Here is a 15,440-nt window from a genome sequence, read left to right on the forward strand (position 1 = left end):
TACCTCTTGAAAAAGTGAGAGAATTGATGCTAAAGCAACATTTTTGAGAAAAAAATTACAATTTTCAATATGACAAAGTAACGTTATCAAAATCTGTGAAGTACCTGTGGGTCCAAAATGCTCAGTATACCCCTCGATAGAAGCCTTAAGGGGTCTAGTTTCCAAAATGGGGTCACTTGAGGGGGGTTCCTGCTGTTTAGGTACCTTAGGGGATCTGTAAAAGCAACATGTTGCCCGCAATCTGTTTCAGCCAACTTTGCTTTCCAAAATTCAAATATTGCTCCTTTCATTCCGAGCTCTCCCATTTACCCAAACAAAGGTTTCTGACCACATGTGGGGTATCGGCGCGCTCATAAGAAAGTGGGTAACAAAGTGTGAGGTCCAATTTTTGGTGTTACCTCTTGAAAAAGTAAGAAAATTAGTGCTAAAGTAACATTTTTAGGTAAAATGTTAATTTTTATTTTTTTTCATTCCATATTACTTTAGTTCCTGTGACGCACCTGAAGGGTTAATAAACTTCTTGAATGTGGTTTTGAGTACCTTGAGGGGTGCAGGTTTTAGAATGGTGTCACTTTTGGGTATTTTCTGTCACCCAGGCCTCTCAAAGTCACATCAAATGGGATGTGGTCCCTAAAAAAATGGTTTTGTAAATTTTGTTGAAAAAATGGGAAATTGCTGATGAACTTTGAACCCTTCTAACTTCCTAACCCCAAAAAATTTTGTTTCAAAAATTGCGCTGATCTAAAGTAGACAAGTGGGAAATGTTATTTATTAACTATTTTGTGTGACATAACTCTCCGGTTTATGGGCATAAAAATTAAAAGTTTGAAACTTGCAAAATTTTTAATTTTTTTGTCAAATTTCAGATTTTTTCACAAATAAAATAAAAAAATATCATCCTAAATTTACCTCTAACATGAAGCCCAATATGTCACGAAAAAACAATCTCAGAATCACCGGGATCCATTGAAGCGTTCCAGAGTTATAACCTTATAAAGGGACACTGGTCAAAATTGCAAAAAATGGCCTGGGCATTAAGTACAAATCTGGCTTCGTCCTTAAGGGGTTAAAACTCATGATGGATTCATCAACGGCAACATTTGCTGCAGGGTAAAGAAATTTTGAAATTCATCTTTTAAGAGGGAAATTAGGGCTCTTAATTTATTTAGGCGATCATAATTAGGGACATTTCTTGAGGGATTTGGGAGTTGTCACTAAAATAGAGAAATCTCATTAGGGTTTCATATCAGGACATTACGGCTGCAAATACAGGGGTGCTGTAAACAGATTTAGTTGCCCAGTAGCAACACAGAGTGAGTTTTAACTATAACCCATGTTCAGGGTAATGGCAACAGCTTTTTTTTTATTTCTGGGATATTTGTGGAGATCCAGGAACAGGAATGGATGTGGGATTTAGGGAAATGTATTGATGGGTATATATGTAGCACCCAGGGGGCAGGGGTGTAGTCAGGTACGTGTCTCATACCTGTTTTATTAGTCACCGGGCCGATGTGGTGGTCTGGGATGTCGCATTGGCCTTCCCAGCTTCATGTCCCGAGGTGTACACCAAAAAGTAGGGAAGATGATGGGGGTTGTAACAGGATGATTGTCGTGATGCCACCTGGGATATGTGGCCAGTGATTAGCCGCTGCTACTGTCGCTGTCCTCTGGGGCGGATGGTACTAGAAGCCGAAGATGGTATCGCTCCTCACAGGTGGAACAGGCCCCGGGAGGTATGATGAGGGGAGTAGTGATGGCGCAGGCCTTTGGCACTGAGGCGTGGGGAGCCGGCAATAAGAGTCTGAGCCAGATGCTGCGGTTCCAGGTGTCTTTACTCACTCTTTGTGCCACTCGCCTGGGTAGTGCCGATCACCTGCTGTGATGTGCCCCATTGACCTTGGATAAGTTAGAAGCAGTCACCAGTGTTTCAAAGAAGAAAGTCCTTTGTCAGAGTTGTCCTTCCAGCCGTAAGGAACCTGGGCTGAGCGCTCCGCTCCAAGCCACAGGTCCCGTGAAGAGAAGAGAAGAAAGTGGTGATGGTGTTGTGTTCCAGAACCGGGTCAACTGACTGAAGATTGTGTAAGTTGCTCCTACTTCTACCCCCCACGTGGCTGGCTTCAGTGACCGGGGAAGTCCCATGCATCGTGATGGCCACCCCCCTATCTACCCTGAGCCAACCCCCCTGTGAAAAGGCTCCTAAGCTGTATGTAAAGTGTGAATGTGGAACACCGGTGATTAACCCCCTCCTTACCCAAGGCATATATCACGCCTTAAATAAGGTGCAATACTCTGTGGCAACTGGAGCCTCAGGGGCGCCGCATATACACTTGTGTGATGTTTCAAACAGCAAAGTTACAAAACAGCATATCACTGCTGAAAAATATTAAAATTTAACTTTTACTTCAATCACTAAAATCGTGGTCAGAATCACAAACAACATAAATTGAATTAAAATAATTTGGCCCTTCTTAACAGTGGCCCAAATAACACCGCACGTAAATAATTGGATTTATCTCACCAACTTATTCTCTTCAATGGAGTTTTAGGGTCCATTTATTAGGACGCGTTTCAATCAACTCTTCAGGGGAGTATTCAAATGCCTCTTAGGTCCCATAAAGACACGGACCTTGCATTTATATAGTATGCTGTAATAAATGCATATATAGAAAAGATCAGCGTATCAGCAATACAAAAATTTGAACATCCCTGTGTGGGACAACTCACCATCTTATAACTCTGTTCAAGATAGAAATGCGGTAATTCCAAAACAGGTACTAATTACAGAGGGCCTGTCACCTCTACAAGCATGCTGCAATAAATACACAATAGATTCCTATCAGTAAAGTCAGCGGTTATTTTATCTTAATCCATTCAGCCAAATCACTGGGAACTCACCACATGGTACGGACGCCTGTGCCTCTCGCCCTATCAATCAGCTGTTGCCAACAATGGAGTTTAAATACTCCCTCCTCATCACAGCGTGTGACGTCATTTCCCTATTCTCAAACACACAGCAGCAGTCAGGTGACCGGATATGACGAGCGCTGTTATACCGTCGCTATGGCAACATGTCTCCATTCTCAAAAACCCGGCAGTCAGGTGACCGGATGTGACGAGCACTGTTATGCCGTTACTACGGTAACATGTCTCCATTCTCAAACACACGACAGTCAGGTGACCGGACGTGACGAGTACTGTTACAGCAGTCATGTGGCCGGATGTGACGCACGCTGTCACGTCGTCGCTATGGTAACGTTTACCTTCTCTCCTCATCGTCCATTTCAATCACCTAGGGTGCCGCACCAGAATAAACTGCGGTCATCATAGCAAGCAGATGACCGGAAATGGCGCATAATATTGTTTGTGCAGTTGCCATGGCAATATACACCATCCTTGCTCACAGATCGCCCAGCCGGTCACATGGCCCAAAGTATCCTATCATCATATGCTTTAGTTCTTATAGCGATTTACTCCTTTTTGATCATGTGATTTTCAAAGGACGAGTGAATCACCACCCCCACAGCAATCACATGACAATGCATCACGTTACCAGAGAGAATAGATATCAGGAATGACGTCATTATTTGTATGATTTATTGCAGTACTTCATAATCGTTTCCAAACTGATACCACAATATAATAAAGGTAACAATATGTAAACCTTCTTTATTGATTATGATCTGGAATTTGTACCCGCAAAAAAAAACGGTTAATCCAATATCTTTCACAATCAAACAAACAGGGGGGGGGGGAGAGGTGAAGCCAAGCTGTATCACCAAAATCTCACCACATCACCCATTTTATACATGCAGATGGAGACCTACAAACTCCATTATTTCTTATACTACAGCATGTCATCCAGATAGAAACATGGAGGTTCCACTGCCCATTTTTACTACTCATCAGGGCCACATTACGAAAGGTATCTCAAAAAAGACTTCTGTTTAAAATTATTTAATAGTCCACACCTAGATTAAAAAGTGTAATACTAGCTTATCATTACGTACCAAAAACTGTGAAAAAATTATATTTGCTGTTTGAAACTGATATATGTAATTAACTATCCAGTGGCTATTCCTATATTGAATTTATTCAACATGGCAGGTTTCCTAAGCACAGGTTTGGACATAGGCTCTTGGACCAACGAAGCGAAAGATGTATTTTCAGAAAAGACGTATGTGCAGAAAAAATACACTCCCACCCTGAACGGCGCATTTCGGGAACTAACTAAGATCTATAAGAATAGAACAGCCTCATGGTGGGAAGTGCAATCTTTGGAGGTCTACTTGCGTAATAAAATTGTTCCTAGACATTTGAGAATCTCCCTGCAGCCAGGATTTCATTATAGGAGTCAGGAATTAGCTGCAAAATGGGAGAAAGAGGCTACGGAAAGCTCTCTTAGGTTGATGGCATTACTTCTAGAAGAAGAGAGAAAGAACCTTGCAGATCTTGAGGTGGCGCTTAAAGAGCAGATTGAAATAACTAACACATTTTCAAAAGAAACAGATTTTTCGGGAAAAGAAAAGATATTACAAAGTACAATTGAAAAATATCAATACCACCTGAAGGATAAGAAGCATAAATTTTATAATAGAGATCTTCAGGATTTCAGAGAGAATAAAATCTATAATTTTGCCCCTCCACGCTATATAAAACCTAGTGAAACTGAGTGTTCAACAACAGATACAGATGTATCTGACTCAGAGGGTAGGAATATGGGAGGGAGAGGCAGAAAGAAAAAGAACTTTGGAAATGGTAGAGGAAGGTTCAATCAACCCTATCAGAATGGCCATTTTTTAGAACAAAGAGATTACTTCCTAAGGAACAGAACAAATCGAGGGGGATTCCAGAATCCCCTGGATCTAACCAAGTAGTGAACCTATCAAGTAGGGCATTATCCACTTCAGACTTAAGTGTATTAGGTAAGGGTCTTTCATTCGTATTTGTCATGTGATTGCTGTGGGGGTGGTGATTCACTCGTCCTTTGAAAATCACATGATAAAAAAGGAGTAAATCGCTATAAGAACTAAAGCATATGATGATAGGATACTTTGGGCCATGTGACCGGCTGGGCGATCTGTGAGCAAGGATGGTGTATATTGCCATGGCAACTGCACAAACAATATTATGCGCCATTTCCGGTCATCTGCTTGCTATGATGACCGCAGTTTATTCTGGTGCGGCACCATAGGTGATTGAAATGGACGATGAGGAGAGAAGGTAAACGTTACCATAGCGACGACGTGACAGCGCGCGTCACATCCGGCCACATGACTGCTGTGTATTGAGAATAGAGAGAAGGCATGTGTTGCCATAGTAACAGCGTAAAAGTACTCGTCACGTCCGGTCACCTGACTGTCGTGTGTTTGAGAATGGAGACATGTTACCGTAGTGACGGCATAACAGTGCTCGTCACATCCGGTCACCTGACTGCCGGGTTTTTGAGAATGGAGACATGTTGCCATAGCGATGGTATAACAGCGCTCGTCATATCCGGTCACCTGACTGCTGCTGTGTGTTTGAGAATAGGGAAATGACGTCACACGCTGTGATGAGGAGGGAGTATTTAAACTCCATTGTTGGCAACAGCTGATTGATAGGGCGAGAGGCACAGGCGTCCGTACCATGTGGTGAGTTCCCAGTGATTTGGCTGAATGGATTAAGATAAAATAACCTCTGACTTTACTGATAGGAATCTATTGTGTATTTATTGCAGCATGCTTGTAGAGGTGACAGGCCCTCTGTAATTAGTACCTGTTTTGGAATTACCGCATTTCTATCTTGAACAGAGTTATAAGATGGTGAGTTGTCCCACACAGGGATGTTCAAATTTTTGTATTGCTGATACGCTGATCTTTTCTATATATGCATTTATTACAGCATACTATATAAATGCAAGGTCCGTGTCTTTATGGGACCTAAGAGGCATTTGAATACTCCCCTGAAGAGTTGATTGAAACGCGTCCTAATAAATGGACCCTAAAACTCCATTGAAGAGAATAAGTTGGTGAGATAAATCCAATTATTTACGTGCGGTGTTATTTGGGCCACTGTTAAGAAGGGCCAAATTATTTTAATTCAATTTATGTTGTTTGTGATTCTGACCACGATTTTAGTGATTGAAGTAAAAGTTAAATTTTAATATTTTTCAGCAGTGATATGCTGTTTTGTAACTTTGCTGTTTGAAACTGATATATGTAATTAACTATCCAGTGGCTATTCCTATACACTTGTGTGATGGGTAAAAAGTTCAAGTACATCATAGTTTATGCAGATTTTGAAAAAACCAAATGGTGCAAAAGTAGTGATATCTAGTTTGATGTCAGGGGCTGGTACAAAAGGGGGAATTTGCAGGGAAAAGGACCAGTTGGAATGCAAAGGTGGAGGAACTTGGCCCTGCCTCTGATATTTTAGCAGTGACGAGATCCCGTGGAGGAAGCTGAGTCGTCACTGTTTGAAAACAGTTCTGCTTTAGATGCATATTCGTTATCCGTTCCAGAACTGCGGGAGGCAAGCAGCATGCACGCCTGCTCTGCACTAAACACTCTCTCTATATATATTGTTTAACCCTAACCCTATTTTGTAAAACTAACCATAACACTACTTTGTCACCCAAACCCTAGCTAAGAAAAAAAAATCATAAAATAAATAAAAAAAATAAATAATCTGATTGCCTGATTAGGGGGATGACAGGGATGGATGATCATGGGGAGTGATGATGAAATTTGGGAAAGGTATATTAAAATTTACCTATATAATTGATTTCTTTTTTTTCGCTGACAGCACTTGTAGTATACCGTATCTCTTCCCTCCCAGAACAGCTATGAGGGGGAGAGGCACACCTGAGTGCTCCCAATATTTACTAAATATTGGAGTTTTGAACATTATGATAGGATCTATATATATAAGTGTTCAAAAGTCAAGAACCAATTAAATTGTTTTCTGACTGTTGCTGGGTGACAAAGTCTGACAATGCATGCGCCCGCCATTTTAGACTGCGAAGAGGAGGTGGGCGTGGGGAAGGCTTTTCCAGTACTAAGGTACCGGGGGAAACCTGGAGACATCTTTTCTCATTCGTCTAACATACTAGATCAGGTCAGACAAGAAATTAATTTGACATTTGATTTAATTTTTTTTAACATGATACCTCTATGCATTGAAAAACGGCGATCACGTGACGAGGACTGAAAAAACATGTTTTCCAGGGTCTCAGCTACACCCAGTAGCAGAAACCCCATAGATTTTCAGACTTTGGAGGAGCTATACACTTAGGCTATGTGCGCACGTTGCGTCGGAGTACCTGCAGTATATTCTGCACGTTTTCCTTCCCTTGGTTTTTGACCAAATGGCTTTTGACCATTTTTCAGCGCTAAAAACGCATGCGTATTTACCGCGTTTTTAGTGCGTTTTCAGCGCTTTTTACCTGCGTTTTCACCTGCGTTTCTGCAGATGCGTTTTGTAGATCAAGACACTGAGAAATAAAGTTGAAATAGTCAAAAAGAATGAAAAAAGAGAAAAAAAAAGAAAAAATTAACTTTTAATAAAACTATATGGAAAATATCATTTTTAATGAAATAATAGCGGTTATGCACATATTAACAGAAAAATAGGTAAAGTTTATTATTTTTTAGCATTTAAATTTTCGGTTATTGTATGTGTGTAAAGGAACATTATAACCCTTTAATTTTATGCCAGAAAAGCATGCGTTTTTGAAGCCAAAAACGCAGTGGAAAAGCAGGTAAAAAGCATGAAAAACGCAGGAAAGTTGATTTTGGTTGCATTTTGCCATTTCTCATTGACTCCAATGTTAAGGAAACGCTGCAGAAATGGCAAAAACAACTTCTTTTTCAGCATGGTTTTTGACCCAAAATATGCAAATTAAACGGTGCAGAAAAAAAAGCAAAGTGCAGACAGGATTTCATCTTTTCCCATAGACTTTGCTGGAAAACAAAAACGCATGCGTTTTAGCGCAAAAACGCTGCAGCTAAAAACGCTGCAGAAATTCGGGAAAAAACGCAACGTGCGCACATAGCCTTATTGCTTACTCCCACTTTAAAACAGATGTAAGGAATAAGTACCCTTAATGGCCACTGTTTTAAAACGTATTGGCTGTCACTAAGGGGTTAAATACTGTAAAAACTTAAAATCACCGTTTTGCCCCACAAAAAATAAAAACTATTTTTAAAAAATACACATATTTGGTATCTTTTGTAAAATAAATGAATCCAGTTGGTAAACAGTATAATAAGAAAAAAAGTGAAACGCCAGAATTATGTTTTTTTAGCGGCTGCAATATTGCAATAAAATGCAATAGGAGGAGATTAAAACATCGCACATACCCCAAAATGGTATCATTACAAATATCAGATCAGGGCGCATTAAATAAGCAATCACACAGCCCCAGATCCCAAAAATTAAAAGCACTCTAGGTCTCAGAAAATGGCAAAAAAGCTACTAGTTTTTTAATTTTTTTTAACAAATTTCTACATTTTTTTCATCAGTTAGGGTATGACAGCACTTTGCATTTCCAACTGCGTTTCAACTGCTTTTTAGGTCCATTTTGAACTGCAGCGTTTTCATGCCAAAAGGCATGCGCTTTGCTTTTCCATAATAGTCTATGGAAAATGTAGATTTGTAGACCGCACTTTGCGTTTTAAAACGCTGCGTTTAATTTGCATAATTTGTGGCAAAAAACATGCGTTCAAAGAAGCAGCATGTCAATTGTTTTTGCCATTTCTGCAGCGTTTTGATAACATCGAAGTCAATGAGAAGTATCAAAACACAAGAAACATCAAAATCCCTGCGTTTTACCTGCTTTTTAGGTGCAGAAACACTACGTTTTTTTACTTCAAAAACACATGCTTTTCAGACATTAATATAATGGAATAATATGTCCCTTTAAACAATTACATTTTTGAAAATTATGATTTTTTTGCTATTTTAGCAATAAATATTATAAAACCGCTATAATTTCATGAAATATAAATATTTTCTTAAATAATTCAAAAATTATATATGTTTTGCTTTTTTTTCTCTTTTTTAATTCTATTTGACTATTTAATCTTTATTTAGCAGTGTCTTGATGTTCAAAACGCATCTGTCAAAACGCAAGGGAAAAAGCATGTAAAAAGCGCTGAAAACGCATCTGAAACGCAGTAAATACGCATGCGTTTTTAGTGCTAAATTTCTGAAAAAGGCAACTTTAGCTAAATCAATTAATTCCAAAACGTGCGTTTAGAAATGCAACTAGGACGGCGCAATGTGCGGTCATACCCTAAAAGTGTAACCGTCGTTTTAACTTTTATTTCAGAAATTTTTATTTAATTTATTTTAGCACATTTCTTGGCGAGTCCCTTTTAAATAGCGAAAACCTGCTGACAGATTCCCTTTAACTGACATATAGTTCTTTTCATATTTGGCAATCATCACACTTTTACATCTGCTAAATCGAACTTTTAAAATGCCAAATGAACTTTACTTATGAAATCAGCGTCTATCATTAACTAAAAAATGATTCTTACAGATCATTTACACAAAGCAATTATATTACTAAATATGATCAGAATTACCTGGGTAGCGTGATTAAATATTAAGTGAGCAAATAGTAAAAGACATAAATAGATAATATGAGTTGCTCACTGGGGATCATTTGAGTATACCTTGTTATACAGGATCAGACAATGATAATTCCCATCCTCCCTGCACCTCCACCAGAGAATCCAATTTGTCTTGATGTATTTCAAATAAGGGAAAGGAGGCCTAGTTATTCCTAGCAACATAGCACAGTTAATCCCAATCATATGATGCCGAAAATTAAATATCATTAGTTGCTGTGGGCAACAAAACCACCTTTGCTTTAATACAGTCTTGATTCAAAAGGAGCTAAAATGCTTCTTGAGGTGATCTGCTGCGTAGACAGAATTATCCTATTACCAGGGACTTGTTAGGCTATGTCCGCACTTTGTGTAGTCCTAGTTGCAGATCTAAACGCATCCTTTGGCAGAAATTGCTTTTGCCAAAGTTGCTTTTGACCATTAAATCGCGGTAAATATGCATGCGTTTTTACCGCGTTTTTAGCGCTTTTTACATGCTTTTCCATTGCGTTTAGACAGATGCGTTTTGAACATAAAGACACAGCTAAATAAAGTTTAAACAGTCAAACACAATGAAAAAAGGGAAAAAAAGGAACACATACCGTATTTTTCGGACCATAAGGCGCACTTTTTTCCCCCCAAATGTTGGGGGAAAGTGGGGGGTGCATCTTATGGTCTGAATGTGGCTGCGGGGAATGAGGGTGCTGCGGTACAGCGGGTCATCGGGGACACGAGCAGGCTGTAGCAGCCTGCCGTGACCACGTGGACCCGCTCATTTAATATGCACGCCCATCCCCCACCCATCATGCCTCAGCGCTGAAGCAGGCACTGACAGGTGGGCGGGATGATGGGCGGGGGATAATGAGCCGGCCCGCATGATCACCCCTGGCAACTACGGCCTGGAGTGATCATGTGCGGCTGTATTCACTGCCCCCCGCGCATCATCATCAGCGCGGGGAGCAGTGAATCAGTGTACAGTACTCACCGCTCCCCTCCAGCATCGCTCGTTCTCCCGTCTGTGTCAGCGGCAGCGCCGCTGAGTGGAGCCATCCCCGTTACCTTGCAATCATCTCCTGTCCCGTCGGCTGGGTGGAGACTAGCGGCGCGCACAGCGATGACGTCATCGCTGTGCGCACGTGTCCACACGCATCCGGCACAGACACAGGAGATGATCGCGATGCAGCAGGGTAACGGGGACGGCTCCTCTCAGCGGCGCTGCCGCTGACACAGACGGGAGGACAAGTGATGCTGCAGGAGAACGGGGACGGCACCACTCAGCGGCGCTGCCGCTGACACAGACCGGAGGACTAGCGATGCTGCAGGGAGTGAGGTGAGCTGAGGTGAGTATGAACGTTTATTTTTTTTTATGTGCCACAGGATGCGGCCATACACCAGGATGGGGGTATAATATGAGCAGGATGGGGTCATCTGAGCAGGATGGGGTCATCTGAGCAGGATGGGGTCATACGAGCAAGATGGGGTCATACGAGCAGGATGGGGTCATACGAGCAGGATGGGGGTCATACGAGCAGGATGGGGGTCATACGAGCAGGATGGGGTCATACGAGCAGGATGGGGTCATACGAGCAGGATGGGGTCATCTGAGGAGGATGGGGTCATATCAACAGGATGGGGTCATATCAGCAGGATGGGCGCATATGCCATGATGGGTTATATAGCAGGATGCGGCCATATGCCAGTATATAGCAGGATGCGGCCATATGGCAGGATGACAGTAAATAGCAGGATGAGGGACATATACTGTATATACAAGGCAGGAGGATCATTACCAGGATGCGGCACCTTGGTAGAGCATTTGGGGACATTACCCCCATAACAGTGTAGGCAGCAGATCCTCGCCCCATAACAGTGTGTCATGACCACATTTTTTGCTTAAAATTTTATTTTCCTATTTTCCTCCTCTGAAACCAGGGTGCGTCTTATAGTCCGGTGCGTCTTATAGTCCGAAAAATACGGTAATTATTGAAATAATAATGAAAATAGTTATATTTCATATAATTATAGCGGTTTAATACTATTTATCGCTAAAATAGCAATAAATTAATATGTTTCATTAATTTAATTGTCGGACTATGTGTGTGTGTAAAGGGACATATCATTTCATTATTTTGATGTCAAAAACGCATGTTTTCTGCACCTAAAAGCATGTAAAAAGCTGGAATTTTGATGTTGGTTGCTTTTTGCAAGTTCTCATTGACTTCAATGTTATCAAAACACAGCACAAATGGCAAAAACAATTGACATGCTGCTTCTTTGAATGCTGATTTTTTCCCCAAAATTATGCAAATTAAACGCTGCGTTTGTAAACGCAAAGTGCGGACAAGAAATCAACAATTCTCATAGATTTTGCTGGAAAATCAAAACACATGCATTTTGGCATGAAAACGCTGCAGTTCAAAACGGATGCAAAACGCAGGTGAAAACGGAAAGTGCGGACACAGCCTTAAGTAAATCTTTGTTTTCTTTCAAGCCTATAGGAAAACCCTCAGCAAAAGTTTCATTTTACTCTACACATTTTATATATACATTTTGTATACACAGAATTTAAGGCAATACAGTATATCTATTCTACCACCACACAGCAAGAAGAAAAATCCTGTACAACTTATAGCATCACCAAAAAATAGATTATAAGTAATCTCATTTGTCCCATATTTTAGTATTAAACAGGATCTTCCGGGAAGAGATCTTGCCCTGCTTAACATCTTTGCCAGTGTGTTGCCAGGGAAAGTAAACAGTGACATATTGCAAAAGAGGCAGAATCTCATTTTACAGCCATGTGTGGATGTGTAGGGAACAAAGAACGTCTGCTAGCTAGATCTCACAAACTCATCATTCAGATGTACACAGTAAATGTCCGTATGCTGTGTGTATGTAAAACGGGTAGTATATGGAGAGCACACAGACCAATGCAAGATAATGTGGTAGTTCACAAAAACATTTTTACATGTGGTCCACATGTGAAATATTAAGGCTGGAAACACATCTATGCGAGTAAAATCGGTCCGAGTTGGCTGAAAAAAAACTCGGCTGATTTTAGTTCACGTTAGATCAGAGTGCAATGCAACTGCACTGCGATCCTGAGATTTTTCTCATGATTGCAGTGTGTGTGCAATGCGTGTGTGAACCGTGTGTGATCCTTTTTTTTCCTCAGCAGCTGTCATCTGCCATTCAGCTCTGCTACATGGCCGCTGACAGCAGCCACAGACAGCCATGTAGCAGAGCTGAATGGCAGATGACAGCAGACACAGACAGAGCCGCACGATCAGAATGAACTCGGATGAACTTCACCCGACTTCACTGTCATGCCGCGTCTCTGTCTGTGTCGCGTCCTGATTAGTGGTCACCTGTGAAGCACTCACCGGTGACCGCTAATCCCCTGAGTGACTGAATTGAGCAGCGCGATTAGCGCTGCTGTCACTCAGGTTACCCGCGGCTAGCTGGATCCTCCCCACGTGACAGCAACTCACCTGTGACTTCATCGCTGTCACTCGGGCGACTTGCTGTCACTGTTGGAGGATCCAGCGGTGGCCGCTAGTAACCTGACTGACATCAGCTGATCGCGCTTCTCACCTCAGTTGCTGCGTGGAGGTGACAGGAGCGGCGGTGTCTTCTGCAGCTCCTGTCACCTTCATGTAGCAGAGCTGGAAGCGACGCGGGACCTCCGTGGATTACGTCGGACAAGGATGGGTTTTTTGCGTACTTAATAAAGTGGTGAACGAGGGTCTTTGTTATTGTTTATTATTTCAAATAAAGGATTTTTTCACGGTGTGAGTTTATTAACTTTAACTTGCAGGTTAATCATTGGGGGTGTCTCATAGACGCCTGCAATGATTAATCTAGGATTTAGCGGCAGCTATGGGCTGCCATTAACTCCTTATTACCCCGATTGCCAACGCACCAGGGCAAATCGGGAAGAGCCGGGTACAGTCCCAGAACAGTCGCATCTAATAGAAGCGGCCGTTCTGGGCGGCTGCTGGCTCATTTTGTTAGGCTGGGGGGCTCCCCATAATGTGGAGCTCCCCATCCTGAGAATACCAGCCTTCAGCCGTATGGCTTTATCTGGCTGGTATTAAAATTGGGGGGGACCGTACGCCGTTTGTTTTAATTATTTATTTATTTATTTTAATGCACAGCATAGAAACGCCCAACGGCTGCTGTGATTGGTTGCAGTGAGACAGCTGTCACTCAGCGTGGGGGCGTGTCTGACTGCAACCAATCATAGGTGCCGGTGGGCAGGTAAAGCAGGGAATACGAGATTGAATAATGAGAGGCCGGCTTTTTCAAAAGAGGAGAAGCCGCCGAAGCAGTGTGAACGCCGTGCAGCGCCGCGCTGGTGATTGGGGATCGGTGAATATGAGAGAGGGGGGGAGAGGGATAGACCAACATGGACAGAGAGTGAGGGACAGAGATAGTGACCGACCGACAGACCGATCAACAGAGAGAGAACAGAGACCGAGAGGGAGAGACCGACTGACAGAAAATAGTGATTGACAGACATTGTGAGACATCTCTCGTTTCCAGTATTTTAGGAAACATGCGAGAAATGTATTTAGAAAATCGGATGTCACTAGGATGGTGTGAGTGTCGTCCCGTGACATCCGATTTTTTACACGCTCCCATAGACTTGCATTGGAGAGACTCGCAGTAGACACTCGCAAAAAAGCAGCATGCTGCGATTTTTTTTCTCAGTCCGATTTGGACTGAGAAAAAAATCGCAAATGCGAGCTGAATCATTCACTAACATGTGTCCGATTCCAATGCGAGATTTTCTCGCATTGCTCTACTGTGAGAAACTCGCAAGTGAGAAGCAGCCCTAAAGCATGCATTACTTGGATCCCTTTTTCAGATCATACTCGCCCATTATGCTCGATGGGTTCCTTAAGGGCACCATCCACCATCCACATCATGTCTTTTATGGATCGACTGCAATTCTTAAAATAGAAAACAGTGTTTGGCCTTTTATATTTATTAGATTTTTTATGTTAAAAAAATATGTCAAATGGAATTATAAAACTGACATATGGATGAAAAATTGTGTTTTTCACTAAGTAACATACGGACCATTTTCCACACTCATGCCATCTGAGCCCAGTTTTCTATACATATTGTAAATTACCACGTTTTATGGAAACACAGTTCTAGCAACATGTGTGCTTAATAACAAAAAAAAGAAAGAGGTCCGTTCTAATGTTTTATCAGGACATGCCAATTGCAGAGAAATGCGCAACTACAGGTGCAACACCACTATTTCAGAATGACATAAATCAATAATTAATAAGTCCCTTCTGGCCAAATACCTTTTCCTCCAAAGTATATAACAAACACAGACAGAGAATGTGACAGATGTCTGGTTTTTAATTTCCTGCTAGAAAAGGAGACTATTTATCTGACACTATTAGAGGGCAATTTGGCTGGTTTGGCTGTTACATTGCATTAGGTGCCTATGGCTCACCATTTATGAGAAAACTGTGTCTGAAACGGACATGAAGGGCTATAATAGGATCTGTAATAAGGGACTATGTATGGTATAGTTATAAAGCACTATGACACAATTACAGAGGTACAGATATAGAATGTTCATTGGCCACCCGTCTACATTAACTTTCCTCCCACCACTTATCCAACACACTCTTTGATAATCTAAAATCCAGCTTCTGCCCCCACCACTTTACTGATACTGTCCTAATCAAAGCTACAAATGACCTGTTGTCTGCCAACAGCCAATACTCTATATTCCTCCTCATTGACTTGTCCTCTGCCTTCAACACAGTTGACAATTTCTTCCTACTACAGATCCTCTCTTTCTTTGGCATAAAAGATCTT

Source organism: Anomaloglossus baeobatrachus, chromosome 2 (genome assembly GCF_048569485.1).
Source record: "Anomaloglossus baeobatrachus isolate aAnoBae1 chromosome 2, aAnoBae1.hap1, whole genome shotgun sequence".
NCBI classification, from domain to species: domain Eukaryota; kingdom Metazoa; phylum Chordata; class Amphibia; order Anura; family Aromobatidae; genus Anomaloglossus; species Anomaloglossus baeobatrachus.